Source organism: Toxotes jaculatrix, chromosome 18 (assembly GCF_017976425.1).
Source record: "Toxotes jaculatrix isolate fToxJac2 chromosome 18, fToxJac2.pri, whole genome shotgun sequence".
Lineage (NCBI taxonomy): Eukaryota > Metazoa > Chordata > Actinopteri > Toxotidae > Toxotes > Toxotes jaculatrix.
Window position 1 is genome coordinate 21,861,705 of NC_054411.1, and position 16,631 is coordinate 21,878,335.

At 41.2% G+C, this 16,631-nt stretch overlaps 1 protein-coding gene across 1 annotated transcript in view; it reads right to left on the reverse strand.

Moving 5' to 3' along the window:
* Positions 1-12,598, reverse strand: part of jupb (junction plakoglobin b) — a 147,736-nt gene extending 135,138 nt beyond the window's left edge. The window contains exon 1 of the mRNA XM_041063434.1: positions 12,526-12,598. The gene's annotated coding sequence lies outside the window, so the exon portion shown is untranslated. The remainder of the gene's footprint in view (positions 1-12,525) is intronic.
* Between the last annotated feature and the right edge of the window lie 4,033 nt (positions 12,599-16,631).

Consider the following 16,631-nt stretch of genomic DNA (forward strand, 5'->3'; position numbering starts at 1 on the left):
GACAAAATGCCCTAAGAATCTATTTAAATTTAACTTTACAGAATCTCTAGAAAAATTAAAACAAAATATTGAATCTTGGAGAATACTGCCCCTGTCTATGATTGGTCGGATAAATGCAATTAAAATGGTGAGCCTCCCCAGGTTTTTATATCTTTTCCAAAATCTACCACTATACTTAAATGCATCTTTTTTTAAGAAGCTTGACTCTCTCATACTGCCTTTTGTCTGGGGTTACAAATCACACAGGATATCTAAGGCCCACATTCAAAAACCCCTTAGTAAGGGTGGACTGGGACTCCCTGTTTTTAAACATTACTACTGGGCAGCTAACTCCAGAGCTCTTTCTTACTGGAAATGTGGAGACACTAAAGCCGAGGAGCGTCCGTTGTGGCTACAGCTGGAGGCCGATGCAGTTAGTATGTCCTCCCTTCCTGCTCTTTTGTTTTCTGATTCCGCCTCGGTATATAAGTTAATCCAACGAAAGATAATTTTGAAAAACTCCTTGCGAATCCTTAACCAGATAAAAGTGGCCTGCCGGATTCCTAGAGCATCCTTACATGCGCCTATATGTCATAATCATGCATTCTTACCTGCTCGTTTGGATGGGGGATTTGCAATCTGGAGTGAGAAGGGTATAAAGACATTTTTAGACCTGTATATTAATGGCCAGTTTGCATCTTTTGCTCAGTTAAGTGACAAATTTAATCTTCCAAATTCTCACTTTTTTCGCTACCTCCAAGTCAGAGATTATGTTAAGAAGAATTGGCCACATCTTGGCTCCATTTCCACAACCCATTCTTTTCTTGAGACCTTACTACTCCCTCCAGACTCTAAACAGTTAATATCAAAATTTGTTGCATCTTTCACTAATTCAGTTTCTTCGGACTTTATTAGGGAAGCATGGGCTAAGGATCTGAATACGGAAATATAAGAACTCTGGGAGGAGGCATTGTTGCAGGTCCATAGCTGCTCTACCAATTCACGTCACAGGTTAATTCAGTATAAGGTGTTACACAGATTACACTACTCAAAGACAAGGTTAAATCGCTTTTTTCCATCTGTGTCCCCTACATGTGATAGGTGTCAAATTGCGGAGGGTTCACTGGCACATCTCTTCTGGTTTTGCCCTAAAATTCATAACTTTTGGTCAGCTATATTTGAGCGGTTGTCAAGAGCCTATACTAGAGTCATTCACCCCAACCACAATCTGGCTATCTTCGGATGCTCACCTGAGACTTCGGATCTCCCACACAATACCCAGGCGGCTCTGCGCCTGGCAATGGTGGTGGCCAAGAAACTTATCCTCTTAACCTGGAAGTCTAAAACACCGCCCACTTTTGCTCACTGGTTCAGTGAGATGTTATCAGTTATTCGATTGGAAAGGCTGCGTCCACACAGACCCAATAAACAGGACACATTTGAAAGAACTTGGGGACCCTTTGTGGCCCAGTGCCAGGCATGAGGCCTGACTTAATTTCTGACCTGGTACCTGCTACCTATGTACGTATGTGTGTGTATATGTATACTGTATATGTATGTATTGTAAAACTATGTATATAAATGTATGATTGTCTGGCAGCCTTTGTTTGTCTTGTTTGTTTTGTTTGTTTGTTTGTTTTCTATTACAGTGTTCTGTACTGTTCTGTAAATGTTAAAACTACAAATAAAATATTTTAAAAAAAAGATGGCTAGAGTTAGAGGAAACATTGGAGAGATTCAGCTGATGTTTGAGCCTCAGTCACATCCCAGATGAAGACTTGTGCATCATCAAATTGACAGACCTATCAGAAGTGAAATGCTCTTGAGGGGCTAGGGGTGCTCAAAAACTCACAAAACCAGGCACACACCTCAGAAGAAGATTTAAAGACCAAAGTCAATAATTGGCATTTTCTCACCATGCCAAATGCAACCATGATCTGATCTCATGTCACATAGGGTGACATCTGGATGAGGAGGTGGAGGTGTGCAGTCTGTTACTTGCATCTCTTTATCTAACATCTCACTGTGGCTTCTCCTGAATCTTCTATCTCTCCCTGATCTGCTGACAGACTGCCCACAAAGAGTCCTGAAAAAGACTCGGTTTGATGTTTTACGTTGAAAAATAATGAGTAATAATTTGATTCATTTTCCACCCAAAGCCAAGCCTCTGCATTCACTTAACGGCTGTAACACAAAGTAACATTGTGAGACGGCTTACCTCTATTTCTTGGCTCATCCTTTCTCATGTAGAATTGTGTCTCTCTCTTTCTCTCGCTCTCTCTGTCCCTGTCTCACACACATACACACATAATATTCACATCCTGTGTGAGAGAGATGAGAGAGAGAAAACAGATAAACAGAAGATAAAGGCATCCAGATCCAAAGCAAGGTCAATGTGAGGAAGAGAGAAATGATGAGCGTTAGACAAACAAGCAGACACACATACACACACACACACACACACAGAGAGATCCCAGGAGAGTGTAGACTTAGGAGTGGCATCTCTACGACCACTGCATTGATTTTCATGTCAGCCAGTAAAATATCCTGCAGCCGTCTGTTCATTCTGCCTGTCCTCTGTGAGAAATAAGCCACTCTGTCACAGGCTCTGGTGTCAGGCCCAGTTTACACATCTGACATATAAGACCTTTCAGATGGAAAATGAATTGGATCATTTTTGATTTTGAAAACATTTGGTTGTGACGGTTCAGACTGTGTCACAGAGGACCCATCTCCTCCTTCCGTCTGTGTCTCTTCCCAGCACAGAACTGGTTTCAGCCCCTGGTTTTTGTCCACAGTTGGAATCCTTAACCAAAATTTGATTTGCCTAAGCTAGAATGAATTTAAAGCTTCCACAGTGGAGACTGTTATAGCAGTCGAATGTTGGACCCAAACTGCAGACACAAACACAGAGTCAGTTCATTGTAGTCTCGAATGATGGTGAATGAGTTCAGGTGGCAGACGAGAGTCGGGAGTACTGCTGGTTGACAGAGCAGTAGGGGTGTGAAAATATTAATACAGTAAAATATTGTGATATTTCATGATGCGATATTGTACCGATTCTTTGATACAATGACCATTATCTGATGTCAACCAATTCAGGAACAAGTTCATACATCGAAGTTACCACCAACCTCAACTCAAGCAATGGAAATAATGCAGTCAATACTTTATTTGCAAAGACCTGCGCCCTCTTAGTGTTGTGGATAATGACGGCTTTCATAATATGATAAAGACATTGGAGCCCTCATACACCATACCTTCCCAACAACACATAACTGAGTATTAGACTATTTTGGCGAAAAAACACCATAGTATATTGCCTTGCTCATAGTATACTAATATATTGCAATGTATAATATTGTTAGCCCTGAATTGGGATATGTATCATATCACCAGATTCTTGAAAATACACAGCCCTACAGAGCAGGGCAGGTGTACTGGAATCCTGTTAGACTGAGATGGTGGAATGCAGATGGGGAATCTGATCCTTGAGGCAGATGATCGCAGACAGGAACAACACGCAACATGGTTGCATTCAGATAACAGGTGGACATGAACCTGGAGCACAGGAGGAACACAGAGTAAGAGACAAGCACAAGACTTAATTCTGACTGAACTGAAAGCTGTTCTGTAGCGTAGTTACTGCAGACTGAACGATCAGGCAGAGTTTGGTCTGAAGAGCCAGTGGTTATATACTGCAGGAACCTGTAGTGTGGATTGGATGATCAGGAACAGGTGAGTACATGGAATGGCGAGAAGAAACCAGGGGACCAGAAGACCACACCCATCAGACACAGACAAGCACAAACAGGGGACAAACAACACAATAGAAAAAGGAGAAACACAGGAAAACAAAGGGGAGAGAGAGAAGTACTATTGGGTCCTAACAGAGAGGCTATAAACAAATACTATTTTATTTGCATTTAGTATTTTGCACTAAACTGCCCTGTTTGTTTTCTGCGGGGGAAAAACACATGTTGAAGGCATTAGTGTCTTAGTTAATATTTACAAAGGCTTACTGAATCTTCAGAAATCCGCACTGCTAGCTTGTCTTGTTCAATCCCTCTTTCATGGGTGGATTACTGACACCAACTGTCAGTATGTGGAACTGTGTGACAACCACATCTAACCAGAGGGCTAGATAAGGCTTTTATTGTTCCTTTCACTTTTTATACAAGGCCACAACTTAGAGGTAAATTTGGAATTTACTTTTAAATGTATAAGGCAAATTGATTTGTGCTCACTGATGAAGGAGTTTAAGTATCTCAGGTTGTTCACAAGGGACTCAGATGGTGACATCAACTGATATACCGATGCAGTGTCCACAGTAGCACAGATAAAGCGGCAGCTGAGCCTGGGAGCGATGCTTGTGAATGACCAGGCAGTCTTCCAACACCCACTTATGGTCATGAGTTTGGTTAGGAAATAATATAATCCCATATATAGGCAGGTGAAATGACTTCCTTCACAGGGAGTCATGGCTCCCCCAAGAGAAAAGATAAGTCGTCAACTCAAAATGTATTTCTACAGCCCAATATCACAAATATTCCAAAACAATCTGTACAGCAGATGACCCCCCTCTGTGCTTAGACTCACAAACTCAGATCAGAAACTCAGACATACAGAAAGAGCTTTGATACAAAATGTTGCTTGAAGTGGTTTCAGGTGTTAAATGGGCATTAAGACATAGTTGTGATAGAAATGGCTGTGTTAAAAATTAAAAAGAGAGCTTCAGAGCTCACAGCTAATCACTCCCTGTATGATGTGTGTATTTGTCAAGTCAAGTCAGTTTCATTTATATAATCATAGCAGTTATCTCTGGGGTATTTCTCATATAGAGCAGGTCTACACTGTACTCTGTATTGTATGAAGAAGCACTTGGTGACAGTGACAAGGAAAATATCTCTTTTAACAGGAAGAAGCCTCAAGTAGAACGAGGCTCTGGGTGTCAGACAGTGTAACAAAAAAGTAGCCCAATCTTAGCCTAAAACCTTTTCATGTACGGAACCCTGATCTCAACATTATGGAGTCAGTCTGGGATTAGATGAAGAGACAGAAAACACTGAGACAGCCTAATGTTTTCCAAGATGCTTGGAACAATCTAATTGCCAAGTAACTTGAAAAACTGTGAGCAGATGTACCAAGGAGAGCTGGTACTGTTTTAACAGCAAATACTGATATAATTTAGGTTTTTACTCTTGATTGCACTTTGGTTGCGTGGTCAAGAAAGGTATTTTAAAACCTGCATTATAATAGGTTACTTGTAATGTCTGTGGTCCCAAAGTCTAAAAGTTAAACACCTTAATGTAAATGTGAATGTAAAGCCTGCAGGGATCAGCTCCAGCATGTCAAACACTAATATAGCAGAAGTGGCTAATGAGCTAGTCCACCTAATCTTCATTTAAGTGCTCCCTCATTCAGATGCCAATTGGAAGGTAATGTGTAAGGTGTGCCTCATTTATCAGCTGCATCAACAGTTAGTGCAGTGGCAGAAGAAAGTTTAGAGAAGCAAGTATGAGCAAGGACATTTGCTGCTGGAATCACTACAACAAATATCTGAGTGGAAAATCAATAACAAACTCAATTAAGCTGCTTTTCCTGAAATATCGGGGATTTCTTCTTTTAGGAAGGCATGGAATATAGAGATTTGGTTTTCTTACTCTGAAATTTATTGTTTACTTTTTTCTGTAAAGCGCTTGAAGTTCTCAATCAGTTCAGTATGCTCATGCCATCAAACTGTCAAATCAAATGCTCACATATCATGTAATGATGAGTCTGATGTGTTGATGGTGATTTCATTTTAACCATTGATGATGGGGGACGGAGTATAGTGATGGCTTGATGGCCTCGAAGTTCTATGATATGCTGATTTACATATTCTGAAATAGGTTTTTGTACACTGTAATGTCCAGTAGCTACCCTGACATACATACATTAATTGAATTGAATTGAATTTTATTTATATAGCACATTCCACAATCAAAATTGTCTCAAAGCGTTTTACAGAGACCCAGAGCCTGACCCCAGAGCAAGCACTAAGGTGACAGTGGCATCACAGTCTCACTCCCACTGTGCATTAAAGAAGAGGAGGAAGCATGCATGCACAGTAGCAACATTCAGTCTCTCCCGCTCAGCAGCGCACCAGTCCAGCACACAGGCCGGGGCACTGAGAGCAGCCTGCTGACTCGACTTTTGTGGCGTCTTGTTAATCTTTTGAAGCAATAACAAGGTAAACTATCAAGCATGTTTGTCTGTTAATATGTTTTAATTACTGCTATGACTGTCAGTCGACTGTTACCTGGTCGTCACCAGTAACGGGAGCCTCGAGGGCTATGCTGTGACGAGTAGGAGGGCCATTGTGGTGAGCTGGGAAGCGGGTGCTAGCGGCGGATGCTAACCACTACCGCTAATGTAAGTTAGCATCAGCTTTAAGAAAATGTGTTCATTGTCAGGGCTCCATGTGCCATAATAATTAATTGTTAATATAAATTTTTGCAGTTTCCTCAAGTACTTAAAACACAGTTGGACTTTGGTCATTTTTTGGGGTCTAAGTTATTTTTCAAGGTGCAATTTTACTGTCAAAAGTATTTTTAAATCATGACCTCCACCTCTGATATTTTAAAAAGAAACACTAGTCGGTTAAACTAATTATTAATATTTTTATTAATGTACATTACAGATTAACTGTTGCGTCTAAGATGTTGCAGCCACCCACAACCAAGGGCTGCGACCCCCTCCCCAGCCCCAATCTCCACACTTGGCCAGAAATTCAAATTTTTGGCTTTTCAGACCGTGTCAGTTTTCTGGGTGTTTTCTTACTTTTAGACTAATCGACTAGTCTAAATTTAAATTTTAGACTAATCAACTAGCAAATTAGTCGCCAGGAACATTCCTAGTGGGGGTGCATTCTGATGGTGTGCAGCTAGTTTTTGGCCTTGGAGAACGTTTTTTACCAATAATAACGGCGGTAACTACTATAGCAATAGTAGCAGCAGTAACAATCCATAAATCCATCCATATAAATCCATAAATGCCTTTCCCAAACATAACTTTGCTATTTATGTCCTGCAATTTCAGTCAAAATGTACATGGAGACATTTGTGACTACTTAAAACTGCCCAAGAACATCAGTACTAATTAATTAGCAAAACTATTAGCAATATTAATAGCAGTAGCTACTGCAGTAATAATATTACCAGTGCTAGAACCAGCAGCTGTATATGTACCAGTTGTAACAGGATAATATAAGCAGTAGTAATACAGTATGACATAAGCAGCGGCAGCAATGGCAGCAGTTACAGTATTTAGGAGTGGTACAGGGGGATGTTAGTAGCAGTAGTAGCAATGGCAGTAGTGGCAGGAATAAAAGAACAGCAGCTGTAATGGTGGAGCAGTTGGCGCAGCTGCGGTTGTACGACCCGGTATTTTGTCACAATGCAGTATTAGCAGCAGTATTGCAAAATTGCACTTGCTATAGCAGCAGTGATAGTGGTAACAGTAACCGTGGCATTAGTGGCAGGAGTAGCAGAACAGCAGCAGTAAGGCCAGAAACGGTAGTAGCTGAAGTGGCAGTAGCAAGGGCAGCAGTTTTAGCAGTATTCGTAGTGTCAGTATGCTCTAGATCAGTAATGGTAGTATTAAGCCTATGTTGTGTTCCAATGGAAGTGATGAGGATCCAGCAAAAGCAGAATGTGTGCATACCAGATGTTTCCAACTGTGAATATATGGAACTGTGAATATGTGAAGTGAGGTTTAAAAGTATCACAGTGGTCACAAAGCCAACCTTTGATAAACATGTATGTGAATGCACCCAGAAAATTGTTTTCTTCATACTTTCCCAAAACAAGAGAACATTCATTCATTCATTTTCTACCGCTTAATCCATCAGGGTCGTGGGGGAGCTGGAGCCCATCCCAGCTGACTATGGGTGAGAGGCGGGGTACACCGTGGACTGGTCGCCAGTCAATCGCAGGGCTAACACACAAAGACAGACAACCACACACGCACACACGGGCAATTTAGAGTAGCCAATTAACCTATCCCACGCATGTTTTTGGGATTGTGGGAGGAAGCCGGAGTACCCAGAGAGAACCAACGCAGGCACAGGGAGAACATGCAAACTCCACACAGAAGGGCCCAGACCGAACCTGGAACCCTCTTGCTGTGAGGCGACAGTGCTAACCACTGCACTACCGTGCCGCCCACAAGAGAACACAATCTATAATTTATGCAATAAAATCCAAACCTGTTTTGTAACCCCTGTTGTTTCTGAAAGGTTTGCTGCAAACAGCCCCATAGCTGCAGCATCACCAGTGCGGAAAATGTAGTGTTCTTCACCTGTCAAACTGTCCTGGTGTGTGTGTGTGTGTGTGTGTGTGTGTGTGTGTGTCTGTGTATATGTGTGGAACCTGTCCCTTGACAACTGCTCCCTGTGGCTGTAGCTGCAAACAGGAAATAAATAAATAAGAAAGTGTTCTTAGACAGCTTGTCTGAATGAATAATAGTTATGTTAGACAACTTAATAGGAATAAGTTCTTCGTCAAGTATCCTGTGTTGCTACAAAGAGGCCTTCAATGTACTTCCCTCATGAAAGAGGAGCTATAGCTAATGAACAAATAAATCAAGTAACCCTACGTAAAGGCCGCCTGGTTAGCTCAGTTGTTAGAGCACGAGACTCAGTCTCTCGGGGTCGTGGGTTTGAGCCCTGCTTTGGACAGCACTACCTCCCATGGGCTCACTATAGGACTATAGGACTGCTATAGGACTTCGGTGCATTGTGGACTGGGTCGGAGTTGCCCCCGCGACCTGGGACTGGACCCAGATAAGCAGCAGATCATAACATGACCCTACGTGAAACCGTATAAGACAAATATATTGCACTGTACACTATATGTACAACAACATTAACCGCTCACTAGAGGTACTATAGAGAGCTATAGAGCTCGGTGTCTGAGGATGAACAAGCACAGCTGTGTACTCTCCACGGAGACAACAGATGTCAAAGGTCATTTTGATTTGTGTGATTTGTGATTAGCTGCATTGCAGCAACTCTGCCTGTTAAGTGAAAATTTAGACTTTGGAGTAGCAAGTGTTGCATCAGGTGACCAAATGTTTGGAGAAAAGTTGCAACCACGGGCAAAAGTTAGCCCAATGAGTAATATGAGTAAATAAAACTGCAGTCACAGAGTTATTCCAGGCAGCAGATGTCAGCTTTGCTGTTGAAACACATAAGGTCTGTTTTAGGTTATACCCTCTTGTGACAAAAGTTAGTAACCACACTTCCCTAAGTTATTTTTATAATATGACTGTATAAAAATTGTAGAAAAACAATTATTTAGAAAATCAAACAAAACAAACATTAAAGCTAGAATGACACCCTAGCAAAGGTGTCCACAGTGCATACGTTTACTAAGTCAAATATTGACAAAAATGTTGAAAAATGTTGCAACGATGAGGAAAGTGATTAAATAATCCACCCTTTGATGATGATGATCCACCCCTTTAAGTGGAACCAAAATGTTATGGGTTCTTCCCTGGACCAGGCCCATCCTCCACCAAGTTTGCTTATTTTTGCATAACCCTGCTGACAAATAAGCAAACAAATAGACACGGGGGAAAACATAACCTCCTTGGTGGAGGTCAAAACCAAGACCAGGTAAAAACCTAGCAGAAGGCAGGACTGTGTATGGCCAATGTGCAAAGTTCGGCAACCTTGGTTGCATGTTTCACTCCTTCCTCTCTCTTCCCGTGATTCTTGTCTGTATCTAAACTGTCAATATCTAATAAAGGCCAAATTCCAACAAATAAGTAAATAAAATAAGGTAAACCCTGCCATGAATTCCAACCTCAGGACATTAAAGGCAGTCTTCACATGTACACACAACAGCATATGAAACAGAATGGTTTTACGATTAAGATGAGCACCTTTCTAGAGCCACTGCAGCTTACCTACCACCCTTAGATTTGAGTCGACAACGTAATCATCTACCTGCCTTAACAAGCCCTTTCTCACCCCGACAAAGCAGGCAGCACTGTGAGAATCATGTTCTTTGACTTCTCTAGTCCCTTTAACACAACTCAGCCTGTTCTGCTGAGAGAAATATGCAGGTAGATGCCTTCACACAACCTACTGGATTACTGACTACTTGACAGATGCTTGACAATTTTGTGCGGCTGCAGGTATTGTGTCTGAATGGGTGGTAAGCAACACAGGAACACAGCAGGGGAGTGTCCTCTCACCTTTCCTCTTCACCCTGAACACCTCTGACTTTCAGTACAACTCAGAGTCCTGTCATCTGGAGATATTGCCAGATGACTCTCATGGGGTGTTTCCAGCAGTGGACAGGAGGCAGAGTACAGAGACCTGGCAGGCTGCTTTGTGGCATACTGTAAGAACATCCACCTACTCCTGAGTGTGGTAAAGACCCAGGAGATGGTTGTGGACTTCAGGAGGACCACAACTACGTTAATGTGTGCAGCAAGATGTTGCAGATCTTTGACCCCTCTGTTGTAGCCCGTCCGATATTCTTTGCTGCAGCCTGCTAGGGCAGCAGCATCTGAGCCAGTGACACCAACAAACTGAACAAACTGATCAGGAAGGCTGGTTCTGTGCTGGGAACTTCTCTGTAGCCCCAGAAATATATTTGTGGAGAGGAGGATGCTGCACAAACTGAACATCATGGAGAACATCTGACATCCCCTCCACCACCTGCTGGTCATACAGAGGTGCACTTTCAGTAAGAGACAGCTATATTCAGCACACACTTTAATTCCTTTAAATGAGATAAAGCAATATGTAGACAGTTGCTTCTTTCTGTGAATTCAGTGTCCTCACAAATAGAACTGAATAACTGACTGAAAATGTGTTCAGTATTATCTGGTCAGACTTGTGGCTCCGCTAAACCACATCAGCAGTGAATCTGTATCACTTCAGTATTTTCAAACAGAGCTTGAAAGTCGGAGTTCCCTCAAAGGGAAAACAGGCTTCACTTGATGAAATGGTTAGAAAGATAATAAATCTACTCTGTCTCTCAAAGACACACACTGAAAGAGCACGACCAGAACCTGCAGGACAACTAGAACAAGCTGAGGCTGTCAGACAACCAGGTGACAACTGCTGAGACTGTGTCTGAATTATGTAACAGAACTAAAAATAGATAAGGAAGGTTCTACATATTAATGGGGTCTCTCAGGTGAGATGGTCAAGCTGCCCATTGGTCATACACTCACAGCTGCACACAGTGAGCAAGGACACATATTGAACTCACACACATAATGTTTAGACTCAAATATTGAGCAAGAGCAGCAAAGGATGCACCCACCCAATCACATGCACTGATGCTCACACACTTGGCCAGCTCTCTGGCTGCTACCCGCTTGTCACAGCCAAAGAATGTGGAGTCAACAGCAGAGACAACGAGACAGTGTGAAAATGTTGTGTGTGTGTGTGTGTGTGTGTAGGAGAGACAGACTGAAATATCACCAGTGACAATTACATCTGTCCTAAAGGGTTCTTTCTCTCTCACCACAGATGCATTTCACAGCCTCACCCTCAACATCTGCTGGGAATGAGACACTTCTGCTGCCCACAGGAACAAACACACATATACATGAGCACACACACCACAAGCATAAAGAGAGAGAAATAGAGAGGCATGGAGAGATAGGAGAGGTGGGACTTTGAGCTAAATATTGATATTTTACCCAGAGGATTAGTTTTGTAAAAAAAAAAATTACAATACAGCTCACAGCAAAGAACTGAGAGAAGGGAAAATGGAATGTGAATGTGTGTGTACATGTCTTTCTATGGTTGCGTGGATACATTTTGTTTTGAAGCCATCATTGTGAGTGAGGACAGTTTGGCTGGTCCTCACACCTGCAATGAGCTGTTTGAGGGTTAAGAATTGATTTTAGGGTTCAGGTTAGAACCAGGTTTAGCTTAGGGTTGGGTTTGTTTTGTTTTTTTTTTTGTGGGGGGGTAAGAAAGAGGGAGGAGTGTCATGCAGGGGCAGAATGCGCCTAAAGCCTACATGGAAAGACACTGTGTTTACACACACACACGCACGCACGCACATATGCAGTATAGCTGTACCAGAAGCAGGGATGTCAAAGCCCTGAGCATTGCAAGATCACATTATCTACATTTATCTTACTGAGGCAGACATCATCATTCACATCTCCATAATCCTAAAAAAAGGCTGCAGTTAACGGTGAAACCCGCACAAATCAGCACAAAGCAGCTCACTGTTCACAGAACTCATAGTTAACGTGAGATTTTATTATGCAAATGAAAAGCTGGAGCCCGAACCCAGGAGAGAAGCATCAGACTGAAGTTTAAAGAGAACAGAGGGGATGCAGTTCACAGACTAAAACCCCGCTTGTGTTTCTAATGATGGTCGTGATGCTGTGTGGTGACCACCGACTGGAGGTCACTCTTCACCCTCCTTTTTTATTTACCACCACATTTCTAATGGCCGTGCGTAAAATGCGAGCTCGTTATCTGGTTACGGCGCGTAAAAAGACAGCTCAGCTGGTTTTGGTTACCTTATTAACTGGACAGTAGTCTGGAGCGGCTGCCTGTCGCAGTAGGGACGGGTTCAGATCTTCCCTTCTTTCCTTAAATCCACAGTACGTGAAATTTAGGTGCCGATCCGTGGTTTGCTCGCCTTCGTGCCCTCTGTCTCGTTGTGTCGTCCGTCAAAGACAGTGTGCAGCACGCAGCCACCCGGGCGGAGTGAGGGGAGCGAACCGGCAGCGTCTTGGTTGCTACAGCGTCACAGGGAGAGGAGGGGAAAGTGAAGAGGTCTCACTCTGATGCTGAGGGCCCACCTATACACTCAGTTATACAATTAGTCACAGCCTCATTTAACAATGTTTTGATTTTATTTTCTACATTTTTTTACTGTCAGTTTTTATCCTGACATATAATAACCTTGCATAAATAAATTATTTGGAAATTACCCACTAATACCTTAAGAGTTAGTTACAGTGGGGTTTTTTTTTCAGGACTTTTACTACGACATCTGTTTCGGATAACAGTGAGTTTATGGTTTATCTACCTCGGCTTCATTTCTTTAGTTCTTCTACCATCTACAGTAAGCTGTACAGCATGCACTGCCTCCCCGAGTGAGCCTTCTTCTCAGACTTAGAACATCTCTGGCGGCGACAGCAGCGCGCAGCCTCCTCTCCGCTGTAGGAACGGAGCAGAAACATCGCTGCTATTATTGCCAAGTGATTGAAAATGATGTGCGAAGTCTCCGTGACAATATGCTATTCATTTAATGTTCTTGTGGAGCAGAGATGAGGCTGCGCCATCACATTTCCAGTTGTGCAAGCAGAAAAACGTGGAACCATGAGCTGTTACACAAGCACACTGCGCAAGCATGACTGTTTTCTGATTCACAAGAGCATGAAATACACATAACATAAATTATATGTGAATCAGCTATTCAATTAACTATCCTAGCTGCCAATTAATTTTATGGATTAAAAAAGAAACCAGAAGTCAGCACATTGAGTGCTGTGCCTGAATGCAGGGCTTGGTTTTGTCTGACAACCTGGCTTCAAATGTCTATGCACAGTAAATAAAACAAATTATATAAAATAAATATGACTTTATAATATTAAACGTGTTGATAAATACATTCTCAGAACTAAAACAGAATTCAAACAGACACACAAAAAATTATACATATATATATTTCTTTTTCTCCTTTCGCTAGTCATTTTAGACATCATATCAATATAACCACACTTCTAGAACTTTTTGTGCAGTAGTCCCTTGTAATAGACCATACTTCTTGTGCTGATTTGTTGTAGCTTTATTTATTCATTTATTTATTTATTTATTTTTAAATGTTCATCAACAACCAATCAATTACAATAACTGACTCTTTCAAGTGCCTTAGCACACACATCAGCAATAAACTGAAATGGGACCACAAGCACCACACCAATCGTTTAATGCAAAAACCCAAATGAGTGTCTGCTGAGAGTCTAGGCCTCAAGAGAGGCAGAGTCTACTGGTCCAGTTTAACTTGTGTAGTGTTCATATTTTTGTTATTCAGCCAGTGTTCGTGTGTTTGGTGGAACCCCTGCATTTTTGGGTTTTCAAATCAACACACTCAGATGTTTACTTTATTACAAGCTGTTCTTTTAATTTTTCTTTTGATAAAAAATGAAAATGGGTCCCATAGACCCGAACACCATACAAGGGTTAATACAGCCACAATTCAACATGAAGCATACAATAAATAAAATGGACAGAATAATCACCACAGTATCACAGACCACAGGCTGCAAACTGAACTCCAAATACACACAATGCACTGTCTCATAGGCAGTCAAGATCACAGATGACCATCTCCACCACCCTCTACATCTAGGTCACCATCACTTCAGCAGCTTCCCTCTGGCAGAAGGTGTCGGTCACCAGGGGGCAGGACAGAATGCTTTAACTGGAGCCTCCTCACCAAAGCTGTACAGCTGTTACATAAAAGTCAGACTAATTGTATATGTGCACTTGTGTACTGTATGTTTCATCTTTTTGCTTTCCTGTCCTCATGCTTGCATTTATGCATTTATACTGTTGTGTATTGTTGATGGAGCTGTGTGTTTATACTCTTTATGTTTATACTGTCTTTATTTATTTATCTTACTACTTTTGTTTACTGTAACACTGTGGGTCTAGGGAGCACTGCAATTTCAAAACCTGTGAATGACCTGTACATATGGTTTTGACAATAAAGTTGACTTTGACTTGCTGTAATGTCCTTATGTGATCTATTCCATCTCTGCTCAAATGGATTCCACCAGCCGAGCGGTGTAGTGAAAAAGACACTCTGAAATTTGGAACTCTGAAGTGCATGAACGCTGCAGATGGATGGAGTCTGTGATGAGTGGGTCCAACACAAGATGAATAAACATCAGCAGATCTGTGCCATGATCTTGTTTTCTGTATGAAATGGCTGTTTTCTTATTGCTCTGCATTTTTATGAATTTTGATAAACTGCTCATGGCCTCATCTCTGCCCCTCTGACAGTTTTCACTGGATTCAGTGTTCTCGTTTGCATAATTGCTGTGGCTGCTTTAACAAACTGTGTATTTTTGCTGTTGTAATTGTCTTGCTTTCTGCTGTGTAACAATTAATAAAACGAGTGTGAATTATTTTTGGTAACTGTTGGCATGTGATATAAATTACTCTGGCCATTCAAATTAATGCAGAAACCTTTTTGACATTGTCCACTTTAACACACATTTTCAAAGTCAAATTTTACTTAGAAAAAAGAACAGCTGAAAAAAGGAAAATAAGTAGAATAAAAATCAGCTTTTACTGCAAAAAAAAAATCAGAGATCCACAAAATAAAAGGCCATCACTCCAGATGGGATTTAAATACTGGGAGAACCTGTGAGTTCACAGGGTGATGGTGGAAAATTACCCACATACAGGATTAAAATCACTGCCCACGAGGGTAATTTTTTTTTATGACAGCCCTCAGTGGTAGACCAACTGGACTTGCTACATATATTTGTAGAGCCATGCCCAAAAGTCTGCAGTCATACCCAAACACTTGGTGCAGCTTTTATTAACCTGAGGGCCAGTCACTGCCTTGGTGGTTGGATGAAGACGCACTTGTGGCAGCTGGATTGTTTCAACATGCTCCATATGCAGCCTTTAGATAAAAGCATCCAAAAAAAAGCCACTATTATGCTAAAAGGTTGACAAGTGACTGCTTTAGAGAGCGCCATCCTACTCTAATGCAATATAACCTACATTTACATTGCAGCCATTTAAATGCTTTTATCCAGTGATTTACAATTTAAAGCAACCATTCCATGGATAGCAAAATCATTTATTAAGTTCAGAGATCCTGAAAAGACCAAAAAAAAAAAAAAAAAAAAAAAAAAGAAATCTTACATCACACATTTTCCAATCAGTTTCCATATTGATCCAGTGCAGAATCTTGCTGCTTATTGTATACTTATTATATTATTAATAGTACCAATTACATTTTAAACGTTTTATTAAAGAATTTGTCTTGTTGGCATCACAAGAAAAAAAAACAAGTAAACAATCTTTATCTGATCATCTGACAATAAAAATCTCATTTGGAAGAGTTACACATGTGCAGGTCTGACTCAGTGAGAATACTGTCAAATGGACATTTACTGTACAAAAAAGTGAGACAAGAGCCTGACAAGAAATTAGGGGATAAAGACTATGGATTACTTGAGCAAACAAATGTTGGAGAAACTTCTACAATCCAACTAATCCAAATCAGTGTTTTACCTATTTTCAACCTTTAAGAGTTAGCATTTGACTGCTTTCTGGTGGATTACTATCTCACTTTCAATTTAGTGGTCACAGTTTAAATTTCCTAAATTGACCAAACTTTTGGCCAAACTGCCATACATCATAACCCTAACACCAGCTGCAACTCCTAAAATGACAGACGTCAGTTTGACAACACCTTATCCTTCTGTTCAGCTCTCCATCAGTTGTCAGTGTCTGCATTACAAGTCATTTTACCTCATTTGTTACTGACGTGGATGAAGAGATTTGTAGCATGTGAAACAGCTTCAGCAGCACGATGTCCAAGAACTCTTGATCACCTTTTGTAATGCGTTTGTGCATGTGCAGTAAAAGAACA